Raw genomic sequence first — 14912 nt, 5'->3', positions numbered from 1 at the left:
AATTTTAAACTATTCTGCTATTTTTGCTCTTTCCGGCTATATCTTTTGGTATTTTTAACTATTATACTTTTTAAAATATTCCACTTTTTTCCTTTAATTTGTCCCATTGAAATTAATGGGAAACTTCAGCAATTCTGCTAAATTTTGCTTGTTTTTGAAACTTAACTACTTCCTCAAATTTTCACCTAGAACAACCATTCAAACTTTAAAACGTTCACAAATTATTGGGCTATTCATGTATGTTTCAGCTTTTTCAAATATTTTACCGTTTTACTTTTATGCCTCTTAAAGTTTTGAGTTGCAAAATTGTGATTTTTCACAAAATACATGCGTTGTTATGGTTGCTATGCTCTTGGCTTCCAGTGTGCCACTGAAGGTTTTGCAATTTTCTCTTCATGTCCGAACAACTTCCTGCTACTTCCTCAATTTTCACTCAACTTCCACAAATTATACATCAAAACGTAGGTATTTTTGCTGGCTTTCAGAAAATGTCACCATCATTGTTGTGGGATTTATAGAATTTTGGCAAATCTCCTCAGACTAACACAAGGTCAGAAAACTCTCCATATAAAGTCAATGGAGAGTTTGTTCAAAATCACCGCTGCATTTCTGTAATGAGAGGCATATTCGAATCGTCATATCTCCTTAACGAAGCAAAGTTAAGACATGAGGCTTGTCCCCGAATATCTTCAGACACCCCTGACGCTCACAATTCAAGAATTTCTTTCTCACCTATTACCGTTCTGAAATGAGTTGGACTTGTTTGAGGGTAGGAAATTCGTCCTTCGCTCAGATTTCTTCAGATTTCAAACTGTGGAAATGAACCACTTTTTTCTCTCGTCATAACTTTTTGTTGGATTTCCACAGAGACCTGAAAATTTCCATGATTGTTCACCAAAGCCTGCTGTCTCTTACGGTGAAAGAATGATATCGATACTCCAAATAGATTTCGAGTTAGAAAGCGTTGTTTGAGGGCAAGTCAAGGCAGTTTTTGCTTCGCTCTGCTCAGTTATGGTGCATTAGAAGTCAAATATCTTTAATAATTCACATTTTAATGATAAATTGTTAACACTGGAAGATTCCCCCATCTCTTCTGAACAAAACGGTGTAAGAATGACCGCTCTAGCCCCTACGGTTAGGAAATTATGGTCATTTGTTTGAGGGGAGTCCTCACTATGAGAAATAGGCTGCAATAATCCTGTGCCTCTCTGTCCTGCGTGTGTAAAAAGATGCACCTGTTTTGGCGGGAAAACGTAAACAGCCACTCTGATTGGTGGATTTAAATTCGGCAGCTCTCTCCCTCTGTGTCTGTCTCTGTGTGTGTGTGTGTGTGTGTGTGTGTGTGTGTGTGTGTGTGTGTGTGTGTGTGTGTGTGTGTGTGTGTGTGTGTGTTTAGTGGGAGACAGAGAACCCTACCCTTATTTGGCAGCATGTCATTGTAGGATTTAAATTGAATATAGTTAGACTGATTGACTGGATTAGAGCCTGTGTTTGTGTGTCCCTCTCTGCATTTCTGTTTCAATATGCCTCCATATTTGTAATTTTGTAAGTTATTGCTATTCTGCTAAATCATAGTATTTCTGGTACTTTTCGGTACTTGTGCTAAATACAGTATTTCTGCTAAATTATAGTATTTCTGCTTTATTATACTATTTGTGCTAAAACATAGTATTTCTACTAAATGTAGTATTTCTGCTTTTTATACTATTTGTGCTAAATTATAATATTTCTGCTTTTTATACTATTTGTGCTAAATTATAATATTTCTGCCTTTTATACTATTTGTGCTAAAACATAGTATTTCTACTAAATGTAGTATTTATGCTTAATCATACTATTTCTGCTTTTTATAGGATTTGTGCCTAATATAGTATTTCTGCTTTTTATAGGATTTGTGCTTAATATAGTATTTCTGCTAAATTATAGTATTTCTGCTTTTTATAGTATTTGTGCTAAAACATAGTATTTCTACTAAATGTAGTATTTATGCTTAATCATAGTATTTCTATATATATTTCTGCCAGGTCCCCAGGCAGCCAATCCTCTGTGAGGACTTAGACATTCAAATTTTCAAATCAGGGCCTGCACGGTTTCCCAGCCAATCATATACGTGTCCTGAGGCATTCAAATTTGCATATTGGGGCCTTCATGGCTTCTAAGCCAGCCAATCATATCTGAGGGCTGAGGAATTCAAATCCACAAATCAGGGCCTGCACGGCTTCCCAGGCAGCCAATCATATATGTGGCCTCAGGCATTCAAATTTGCATATTGGGGGAATTCGTGGCTTCTAAGTCAACAAGTCATCCATGTCGTATATCTCTAAAAATTCACATTTTAATGATAAATTGTTAACACTGGAAGATTCCCCCATCTCTTCTGAACAAAACGGTGTAAGAATGACCGCTCTAGCCCCTACGGTTTGGAAATTATGGTCATTTGTTTGAGGGGAGTCCTCACTATGAGAAATAGACTGCAATAATCCTGTGCCTCTCTGTGCTGCGTGTGTAAAAAGATGCACCTGTTTTGGCGGGAAAACGTAAACAGCCACTCTGATTGGTGGATTTAAATTCGGCAGCTCTCTCCCTCTGTGTGTGTGTGTGTGTGTGTGTGTGTGTGTGTGTGTGTGTGTTTAGTGGGAGAGAGAGGACCCTGCCCTTATTTGGCAGCATGTCATTGTAGGATTTAAATTGAATATAGTTAGACTGGTTGACTGAACTGGATCTTGTGTGTGTGTCTCTCTGTGCATGTGTGTGTCCTCATGTGTACATATTTGTAATTGTGTGGCTGTCATAAATTTTTTTTCAGATTTTTGTCATTTAACAAGTATATTTGAGGGACCCTCAGCATGTTCAGCATTTTTTCAGCTGTCCATTTTGCTTTTCCAATTTTTCTGTTTAACTTATTACTATTGTGCTAAATCATACTATTTCTGCTATTTTATAAGATTTGTGCTTAATATACTATTTCTGCTTTTATAGGATTTGTGCTTAATATAGTATTTCTGCTTTTTATAAGATTTGTGCTTAATATAGTATTTCTGCTAAATGTAGTATTTATGCTTAATCATATTATTTCTGCTTTTCATAGGATTTGTGCTTAATATAGTATTTCTGCTAAATTTAGTATTTCTGATTAATTATAGTTTTTCTACTAAATCATAGTACAGTATTTCTGCTTTTTATGGGATTTGTGCTAAAACAAAGTATTTCTACTAAATGTAGTATTTGTGCTTAATCATACCATTTCTGCTTTTTATAGGATTTGTGCTTAATATAGTATTTCTGCTAAATTATAGTATTTCTGCCAAATTATAATATTTGTGCTAAAACATAGTCTTAATTTAAAATTACAATATTCATAGTTCATCACAGTGTCTCTGGTAAATCACAATATTTCTGCTCTGTTGTACTATTTTTCTAAATCATAGTGTTTCTGTAATGTCTAAGTATTTTTGGCTAAATATATTCTTTCTGTTATCTTATACTATTTCTCCTAAATTCTTGTATTTTTGAGAAGTTATCATGTTTCTGGTAAGTTACAATATTTCTGCTAAATTCTGCTATGCTATTGTATCTCTGCCAAGTATTATGTTTCCTCTAAGATGTTGCAGTTCTGCTAAGTTATTCCATTTTAGCAAACTTCTTTTGCTTCTGCAAAGTTTTTACAATTTCTACAACTTTTCAGCTTTTTCAGCTACTTTTTGCATACAGCTTCAGCTTTAAGCATCCACACTGCATTTTCGCAGGAAATGCAAATTTTTCTAGTTATTTAAGCTGGCTGTAAGCCAGTGATCCCTTTCTTCTGTAGCCTTCTTTGTTGCTTTCAGTAGAAGATGTGCAGGTCCACTTATAAAGGGCTCACATTTGAACACACACAGTACAGTTGGGCAATCTTTGATACAATTATCCTAAGCTCATGCAAATCCAAAACAGTGATAGTTTTTTTTTTAATTTAAGAAGATTATTTATTGTTATGATAGATGCATTTCCATATATACAAGCAAAACGTGTGTAATGTAAAATAAATAAATAAATAAGAGCCATGCATTGTGCTTTCCGGATCCTATTTTGGGATTTGTACACATTTCTAACCATAATGTAATATTAAGTAAATTGTAAAGAAGGCCAAATGTAACATTCTCAGAAGGAACAGAAAAATAATATAATTGTCAAGGCTCGGCTGTGTGGCAGGCAGGAGAAGGACCCAGGATGCAGACTCACAGGCACGGGGATAAACTTAAAGAACACAGCTTTAATGCTGGCACGGCAGAATACAGGAAATACAGGACTAACTGGGAAAAAGTAAACTAACATTTGCATGAAGGCACAGGAAGATCCACACAACATGAGAGACGACGTCACAGAGAGCACAGGAAAACACAGGGCTTAAGTACACGGGGAGTAATCAGGGAATGGGCCACAGGAGGGAGACACAGCTGGGAGCAATAAGGCTAACGAGACAGGGGAGAGGTAAAACTGAACACACTGACATGAGACATGAACTTTCAGAATAAAACAGGAAACTGACACAGAATCAGACAGGACACTGAACATGACAGGCAGACTCATGAGCAGACACAATAACACCATGGACAGACAGAGGGAACACAGAGAAGTGGGAGCAGGCAGGCAAAGAACAGAAACCTAACAAATGGCAAAATCACAACAGAATACACACTCGGAATGAACAAAAGCATAAGGAAACACAAAACACTGAGTCCTCAGACTCAGGACCATGACAATAATGTATAGAGGAAAGAACAATAGATTTGTTTTCACAAGATAGGGTGAAGATTGTGTGTTTCTTGTGATTTTTATGATTTGCGCTTAAAAAATATTCCAACAAGTGAACACGCCAGATAGATCTGCAAATGATCTGATTTTTTTGTCATTGTTAGTAATAATACTTTTGTCATAGTCAGTAGAGCCGTAGGACTCAATATGCAGGACTTGGAAGGATCAGTTACAGTGTGTTTATTCACAGAGCAATAGGGAACAATGTTAACAATGGAAGGTTTGTTAGTAAGTGGGTCCAGGCCTCCAGTATTAACAGGTTCTACAGAATGAATGTTGAGCTGCAGTCCACGAAGAGCATCCTCAGGCCTTCAGACAGGTGGGAACCGTGGCATGAGTCAGGGAGAAGTTGAACAGCCTGATGAGAATCCCTGCCAGTTGGTCTGGGCAGGCTTTAACCACAGCCCCTCGGTCAGGGCAGGCAGCTCTCCTGGGGTTCGCCACTCTCAGGGGGTTAGGGGGCTCTGGGCTCTTCAACTTGGGTGTTGAAGAGAAAGTCCTATATCCTCCTCCTGTAGCTCTCCTTGCCTTGTTTGAATCCCCTCCTCAGGTTGGCTCTGGCAGTGCTGTACAGAGAACTGTCCCTCTGCCTGAAGGCTGAGTTACTTGTTTTGATCAGAGCTTGTACTTCACTCATCATCCAAGGTTTCCGGTTAGGTTTTAGTCAGTGTCAAATCCTCTACAGAGCACTTAATGTAAAAAAGGACAGACTGAGTGAAGGTCTTCAGGTCCTGCTGTTCAAAGCTGGACCAGTCTGTCAGATTGAAACAGTCCTGTTACTGGAGGAGAGCATCATCTGGCCCCATGCTTTAATGACCTGGGTGCTTGGTAGGGATGGGTACCGGTATCCGGTGCCATGATGACGGTTCTGACATAAACGGTAGTAACCAGACCGAAAAGCAGCGCACATTTCGGTGCTTTATTTTCCTGAGATGTCATACACTTTGAATTCTAGGCAATCATTTTACGTTTCCGAGGATAGTAGACGGGTCCAGGTACATACGTTCTGTTAGAGCAGAGCTACAGATTAAAAATGTCCAAGGCGAAGCGGTCAAAAGTCTGGCTGTACTTCACAGCAAAATATGCAAACTCAGCAGCCTGCAACAAGTGCTTTAAGCTGATACTGTGATACTGTCAAAGGAGGTAACACCTCAAATCCGATGAAACACCTGGCGACGCATAGCGTTTTTTTTAAAAGCCGAAAAATGCGCCGTATTTGATAGCTTACTGCGAGACCTCACACCGAGCGCATCTACTGCGGGTGTGGTGCCTGTTATCGGACCCGGAGTTAGCAGCATCCCCCAAAAACCCGAAGAGGAGAGTCCTGGCCCCTAGCCCTGCCAGTGTAGCAGAAATGATGACGGATGATGATGGCAGCAGCAGCCGTTCTTCTCTGCGTGAGTAGCTTAATGTTGTTTGTGTATAATTTACGTTGAGTAGGTTAACCACGTTATTACATTAATGCATGTAAGGTGAACTAGCAAACACCATGGTAGTTACATGCAGCTGTCTTTTTGTGGAAAACAAATCAAATCAAATCAAATCACTTTTATTGTCACATCACATGTGCAGGTACATTGGTACAGCACATGTGAGTGAAATTCTTGTGTGCAAGCTTCACAAGCAACAGAGTTGCAAAATACAAGAATGGCTACATCTGAAACTAATAAATATATGTACAATATATAATAGTATATGCATTTCTGGATGTGTATACTAAATATTTTTCTACGTGTGTGTGTGTGTGTGTGTGTGTGTGTGTGTGTGTGTGTGTGTGTGTGTGTACACATATTTTACAAATTAAATAGAGTCAACAATAAATAAAATATATAAAAATATACAGAGTTGAGACATGTGCAAAACAGTGGTATTACTGTACAGTATGGAGTGCATAATGTTAAAGTTCCAGTAGTGAAGCTGAGGTGTCTATGACGTGTTCAGCAGTCTGATGGCCTGGTGGAAGAAGCTGTCTCTCAGTCTGCTGGTACGGGACCGGATGCTGCAGAACCTTCTTCCTGATGGAAGTAGTCTGAACAGTTTATGGCTGGGGTGACTGGAGTCCTTGATGATCCTCCCCGCTTTCCTCAGGCACCGGTTCCTGTAGATGTCTTGGAGGGAGGGAAGCTCACCTCCAATTATCCGTTCAGAGCACCGCACTACTTGCTGGAGAGCTTTGCAGTTAAACATGAGAGGTTTTTGGACAAAGTTTGTGTTTTTTCCATTGTTTAAGCACTGCTTCCAGCCAAGAGTGATACCATACAGTATATGCCCTATAGCTGCAGAAAAGGCTAACATTGTTATCTTTTTACAAAAAAAACAGCTGAACATGAGAAGTTTTTGGACCAATTTTGTGTTCTCCATTCTTTAAGTTCCGGTTTAAGCACCGTTTAAGCATCGGCACCGTTTCAAAAGTACCGGTTTGGCACCGGTATCGGATAAAACCTAAACGATACCCATCCCTAGTGCTTGGAGGAGTTTGTTTCCTGAGAGGGGTGTGGCCAGGGATGAGAAGCAGAGAGAGTTGGTCAGGTTGTCATAGGTGGGGGAGGGGTGTCGCTCTGTAGGTATGCTTGATGTTACTGTACACATGGTCCAGTCTCCTGCCCCCCTGCAGGTCACTTAACATGCTGGTGGAATTTGGGGAATACAGAATGCTGAGCTAACATTAGCACTGGTAACAATAGCTACCGTTAGCTAGTAAGGTTCAGCAGGAAGACGCAGTGAAAAGGCATGAGAAACACAAAAAAGGTGTGCAGTATTTCTTGAGGGCACAAACGTGTGCTGACATTAAATTTATAGTGAAGTAGCAGGTAATGTACAACTTACCAATATAAGACATGAGCTACAGGCAGAAACACAAAAACAAAGACGTCTCACTTATCTATCTCACTCATTTGCATTGAATGAGATAAATAGTTGTGGGACCTCATATAATTTGCAGTTTAGTAATAAAACAAATGTAAAATTCTTCCAGTAAGGCAGCATCAGAGTTAATAACATATGAGCCATGACAGTGATTCTGAAAGAGAACTGTAGTCACACACCTCAAGCTGATCAGCGTCAGGTGAAACACAGTCGTCAATCACGTTCAAACAAAACCAGTCTTCATCATCAGCTTTCACTCCCAGGTAATGGAACCCTTCTGGTGATTTTTTATTTATTTTTTGATTGGCATGACTGATTACTCTGTCCATCAGTGTGCCTGTTTCAGTTCTTATTACTGCACTGAGTGATCATTTCTCTCACTCTGTGAATTTTGTGTATCACATATCTCATGTGACACTGAGTCTTTTGGGCTCTGCTCCGCGCAGCACAGTGCAGATTGCTCCAGCCCTGGCCGATTCATACTCTGTGTTTAAACACACTGGGGAGTGCCTTCAGGAGCAGAGCCTATTTCATGATATGAAAAGCCCCGCCTTTCCTCTATATACATCTCCCTCTCTGTCTCTAACAAGAAGGTTGTGTGAGGACCATTTTTGTCTTAAATTATAATTGGTAGATTTAACTTTGCCTTTACTGTGTTGCTCAGTGGTATTTGCACAAGGTAGTTTGTAAACAACAGGAAATCGACAGAAACAACATGTGGCACAGTTCACTTTACACTAAAGGATTGTTTACATACCGAGAAAGGAATTAATTCTAGTTTGCTGTTGCATAAATGTTTGCTTGCTAGCTTCTCAATTCCACTTGGGAGATGCTTTAGGACTATAAATTGATTTCTGTTCTGACTGATAAATATTCAGTATATGATGAAATGTTTGCATTTGTTTCACCCTGAAGCAGCAAAGCTAGTTCAGTCAGGGAGATATCATGCTGGTCTGCATTTGCCTAAGGGAGATATTTTGCTGTCTGGCTTTTTAAAGAGAAACGATTAAACCCACTGTTTGGATTCAAGACACTCTGCATGTTTTAGTTGCCCTTCTAACCGCTTTGCTGCATCATAAAACCTGCAGTGTCTGAATTATTTCTTTTTAATCAAATCATGGCTGTGAAATTAGTTGGAAACGCACTGGATGGTGCAAAAGTTTTCGATGCTTTGGATGTTGAAATGTTGAAAGGCTTTTGAGTCGTTCTAAATTCGGTCTGCAGCATGACAATGACCCTAAACATCTGTTGTCTATATAGAAAGAGACAGCAAAAGGATGACGAGGTGTCCCACAGACAGTGGAATTGCCCCCACAAAGCCAGTCTGGAGCTAAATGAAGATGCCACTGAACCCACCGAGACAGCTTAAAGACGAGCTCCGCCAAGTTCCCCAGGAATATTGTACATTAGTCAGTCACCACCGAAACAAAATTTCCTGGAGTTAACATGAAGTTAAATAAGAAGAATATTCTTGATGTGACTTTAAAAAGCATCCTCACTTTGTTTTTAATGGCAAAAACTTTTGTGTGCTTGCTAATATAAGAAAATGTACAGGCTCTGAGCGGCAACCTCGAGAATCTGCTACATGGATGAAGTACTTCTTTTTTTTTCCAATCCCTTTAAATAACTGCAGCTAAATGTGGTGATGACTAGCTAGTGAAACTTTTTTAAAAGTCCTAACTGTATATGAAAGTTGGCTGCTTCCCTCTTTTCTTTTCTTTTCTTTTCTTTTCTTTTCTTGTCTTTTCTTGAAGGCCAATAGGGTGGAGTGGTACCTGTGTTATCAGGTTTATGAGCAAGCATTACACAGACATATACAAAAAATGCTACTTGGATACATTTCAAGAATGTCACTTATTAAAAACAATAGTGAATAAACTTGCAGTCATGTGTATATATCGTTATTTTCCATGTTTCAAAAGTGTTGCTACCACTCAGCGAGTTGCAGGCAAGTGTTTGTAGACACGTTGCCATCTTCTATACAAACTACAGGCTGTTGCAACAATTTGTTTGTGACCAAAGTATTCACAGGGACATTTTTAGTCTTTGTGACCATTTACATTTCAGGATATACACTCTTTCCTATTGCAAGCTGAGCTATAGGCCTGTGTGACTGGGCCCTAAGAGATTGCTGTCACATAAAGTGGCTGTGCACCTGTTTTTGATTTATATAGGTTTCAATCTTATAGCTCAAGGAGCTATAAGGTTGTCATTATGTTTCTTTAAATTTAAATCTAAATTTGGGGATTTTGACATGGAGACCTATGGGGTTTGACATGATTTTTGGCCATTTGAGGAACTTTTTTTTGGCGCCTCACACTGGCTTCAGCTTTCAGCCACATGGTTTAAACAGACCAAAACGCATGTACCACAATAACGTGTTAGTACTTCTCATTTGTGATGCCACCTTCCTGAAAGGTGCCACCTTCCTGAATTAAAAATTATTACACTTTTGATTTAGTTTAATTCAATTTCATTTTTATAGCATCAGTTTACAGTATTGGAAGGTAAAGACTACAATATTAGAGAGACGTCCCAACAATCATAATCATTCCAATAAGTAAACTCTAGGTTTTAAAGTAATTTCTATCTTTCTGTTCATATTTTGCTGTTGCACAAATGACCATTGTCACAGGTTTGCAGTGTAGTACAGCGGCTAATACCTTCACCTCACACTAAAACTCTAAAAAGGAAAGCAGGTATGGCTAATGCTGTGGTACATTTGCCTTAGTGCAGACTTTTAAATCAGTCCACTCTACTGAATTGACTTTTTTTTTTTGATGGATATGTTATGTAATAAGCTGAAAATTCTCTCTGATATCAGGCAATTTAAAGTGCGCTGCAGCGCTTGTAATGGAATAGGTCAACAGTTTTAGGAATTCAGTCCATGAACTGCAGAATTCCCCATCCTCTGTGTTTTGCGGTAGTTTAATCTTTTGTTCCTAATTCCGGTGAACGCGAAATTTGCCAGCAAAGCCTCCAGAATGAGGAATTAGAGGCAGCCAAAAGAGCCATGCTCAACTGTCGTTGAAAAGCCACAAAAAGACTTTAATTTGTTCTCTAACTTTCTGGATCTCTCCCACACATGCATGAGCAGGTGCGCATGCTGGGAATGGATAGAGTCATTAGAAGTTTCCACAAACTTGGAGGTGGACTCCAGGGATGTAATTCGAAAGATTCGTCACAGGTTTACTGTCTCTTTGACACCACAGTCTAAGAAAGCTTTTAGTATTCAGGATGTTTCCATATAGACTGCTTTGGGTGGCAATAGGCCTGGCCAGCCGATAAGGCAGGTGGAAATCACATGACACAAATTTTTATGGGACTGATTTATAAATTCGGGTTTTAGCTGCACTCTCACCCTTAGGCAGTACCGAAAGAGGGCTTTGGGTGTTGGACATTTGATGGGTTTGTACAAACAGATTTTTATTTTTCTCATTTGCTAACACAAGAGGGGGGGAGAGTGCTGTAGACTACTGCACATAAACTGAAACTAAGTTGCAGCAGGACACACAGGAATACATAGTTATATATTTACATGATCTAGCACTAAAAACAAACAACTACGGGATTCTGACTTGATGCAGGAATCATCCATGGATGCTGGTGTTCTCAGACAGTGCCAAGAGCATTGCATGAAGTCATCCTGTTTTGATGGTGTGCAAGAAGAAGACCATTGCTCACAGAAGGGGAAAGAACCCTGTTGGACACTCCCATGCTTTGGTCAGATGGAACCAAAATGAATGTATTTGGATTAAACATTAACATGAGGCAAAAACGTGATCTCAGTGACTTACCGTGGCATTAGTGTTGGATCAAAGATGTGTGACACTCTTCTTTGATGCTTTCGTTTTTGGATTTTTAACAGTCCACAAGGTTTACTCAGAAAGGTTTGGAAAGAAAAAAGAAAGAAACACTTTGTTGATGAGAGAGGCCAGAGGAGAATGGCAAGGCTGGCTGAAGCTTAAAGAAAAGCTACGGTAACTCAGATAACCTCGTCTTATAAATGTTGTGAGCAGAAAAGCATCTCAGCATTCACAACACATCCTTGAGGCAGATGGAGCTTCAAGAGAAGTGGAAGTTCACTTTGGGTTACACAGATGTCAGCCAAGGAAAGAAATCTGAGACTGCAGCTGCCAAAAGCTCGCCGAAATCGGAGTTTTTATACGAAGAAACAGATTAAATTGAGATGGTTGTAGCATTAGATATTTCCAGATAGATTTAATTTTATTGTACTTTGCTAGAAATATGACTATCATACTTATTGCTGATGGTAATTTTTACTTGTTTATTTCTTTGATTTATAATCACTAATTGTTGTGTTGTTAAATGTTAATTGTATTTGAATACTTTTTGTAATTAAAAGGAAAATGTGATTGTTACTCTCCCTGCAGAGAGGTCAGAGGTTGGGAACAGCTAATAGACACTGAAGCCAGGGCGAGTGGGTTGGAGTAGCATTTCGCCTGACAGAGTACATACTTGCTGTGATGAAGGTTTAAAGCCACAACAGCTTCTCTAATCAGCTTCTCTCTAATCACTACACAATCACTATCCTGCTGCTGTGATCTAATAAAATGAGGCTGTAGCCAGATAATATTCTAATATTTAGCTACTGTTAAGACATTATGCTGGTAAATCTAAAATCTAGAAGATTTCTTCTTTTTTCTCCCAGAAAGTATCTAATTATATGAAAACTCCTCAGTACTAAACAAAGAGAAAAAGTTAGGGTTTTCACCAACACGTTATTGTATGAGTGCTTATGATTAATGCCCACAGGCTGCTCCCGGCTTGTTTCCTTTGTGTTATGGGCTTTAGGAAATCACAGATATTTTTATCTATGAAACACCAGAAATGTTGAATCCACTAGTGAGGGGACTGTGCTCTTCTCAATTTAAAAGCCATTGTTTGCTAGCTGCCGTGGGAAGACAGGACATTATCTCAGATTGCAGTGGTTTTGGTGTTTTTATAGTTTTGGCTCCTGTTTTTTTTATGTTGTAGGACCACGTTCCCAGCATCTCAGCTGCTTCCCAGGCCTTTGGTTAATCATGCTTTCATTTCCTGTCTTACTGGGTTAATTTTTCTTGTAAGTCTCTGTTGGTTTTACTGTCTTTTGATGTGTCTGTGGACTTCTTATTGATAAATCAGTCTTCTCTGAGCTTCTCTGAACCATAGATAACACAATGAATTTCACATTTCTCAGATTGCAATGATTTTGGTGTTTTTATAGTTTTGGCTCCTGTTTTTTTTAATGTTGACCAAAAACCAGCATATGAGGTATGCACTGAATTTGAAAAAAAGAAAAACGCCTTCTAAAGTTTAAGAAGCAGCTCTCGATGAATAAGCTTAAGATGTTGATGAAATTTTAGTCTTCACTGTTAATACACTTGGGCTGTTTTTGCATTTTACTCTTCATCACTTGTACTGTGGTGTACTTATTTTTTTGTATTTTCACTGTGTGTTTTGTTATACAATCTGATATCCCTGTGTCACTGTTGTTGTCATTGTTGTTTCCTCCATCGTCATAATTAAGTTGACCCAGGGCCCATACTGCAACTGACCAGAGATGTTGCCTGAACATTCAGTTAGCCAAGAAGTTAGCTAATGCTATTAAAAACAAACCAACACAAATAACCTAAAATCTGGCTGACAGCAAACCTAACTTGATGTTTATTAAACTGTTTAGTTAATAAAGAAAACAGAAGGCTTGAAATGTTCCAGAAAGGAGTTTATACAGTTTAATTAGGCAGTTTTTTCCTTTTTCCCGGAGCTATGACAAAGCTATGACATCACAACATTACATCCAAACATGATTGGTCAGTTGCAATGTTGATCCTGGATCAACAATATTATGATGATGCAGGAACATTATCAACATGCATCACATACACTCGAAGCGGAGACAGGGACTGCTACAGAGAGGCCAAGTACAGGTTCACTAAGGAAGTGGACATTGCCAAACATCAGCACTCTGAAAAGATGCAGCAGCAGATCTCAGAGAATGACTCGGCCTCTGTGTGGAAAGGTTTTAGGAATATTACAAACTACAAGCCTAAAACCCCCCACTCCACTGACGACTTGCTCTTGGCCAACACCCTCAACGACTTCTACTGTCGTTTTGACGAGCCATCAGGCAGCCTTCACACCTCCAACGACCCCAACAATAGAGGCACTTTGGACACTCATTCCCCCACCTCTCCCCCCTCCATAGAGCCATCACCACCTTCAAACTGTTCACCTGCAACACCCGCCCCCTCACCCCACACAAAAGAGGATTTCACACCACCTCCTCCGACCACAACTCTTCATATTCATGAAGCAGATGTGAGGAAGCAGTTTAGGAGTCTGAATGCTCGGAAAGCTCCCGGCCCAGACGGTGTGTCTCCTGCCACCCTCAGACACTGTGCAAACGAGCTGGCCCCAGTGTTTTCTGGCATCTTTAACTCCTCACTGCAGGCATGTCATGTGCCTGCCTGCTTCAAGTCCTCTACCATAATCCCTGTCCCCAAGAAACCTAGGATCACTGGACTAAATGACTACAGACCCGTGGCTCTGACATCTGTGGTCATGAAGTCATTTGAGCGCCTAGTTCTCTCCCATCTCAAGACCCTCACGGCCCCCCTCCTGGACCCCCTGCAGTTTGCATATAGAGCCAACAGGTCTGTAGACGACGCCATCAACATGGCTCTACACTTCATCCTGCAGCATCTGGACTCCCCAGGAACCTACGCCAGGATCCTGTTTGTGGACTTCAGCTCTGCCTTCAACACCATCCTTCCAGACCATCTCCGAGGCAAGCTTTCCCAGATGAATGTGCCTGATCCCATCTGCCGGTGGATCACTGACTTCCTGACGGACAGGAAGCAGCACGTGAGGCTGGGGAAGAATGTCTCGGACTCCCGGACCATCAGCACCGGCTCCCCTCAGGGCTGTGTTCTTTCTCCTCTGCTCTTCTCCCTGTACACCAACTGCTGCACCTCCACCCACCAGTCTGTCAAGCTAATCAAGTTCGCAGATGACACCACCGTCATTGGGCTCATCTCTGACGGGGATGAGTCTGCCTACAGGAGGGAGGTTGAACGTCTGGTGTCCTGGTGCAGCCACAACAACCTGGTGCTGAATGCCCAGAAGACAGTGGAGATTATTGTGGACTTCAGGAAGCACACAGCCCCACTCCCCCCCATCATCCTGACTGACACCCCCATCACCTCTGTGGACTCATTCCGCTTCCTGGGTACCACCATCACCCAGGACCT

This window comes from Maylandia zebra, linkage group LG10 (genome assembly GCF_041146795.1).
Source record: "Maylandia zebra isolate NMK-2024a linkage group LG10, Mzebra_GT3a, whole genome shotgun sequence".
Classification (NCBI taxonomy): domain Eukaryota; kingdom Metazoa; phylum Chordata; class Actinopteri; order Cichliformes; family Cichlidae; genus Maylandia; species Maylandia zebra.
This window is presented reverse-complemented; position numbering follows the sequence as displayed.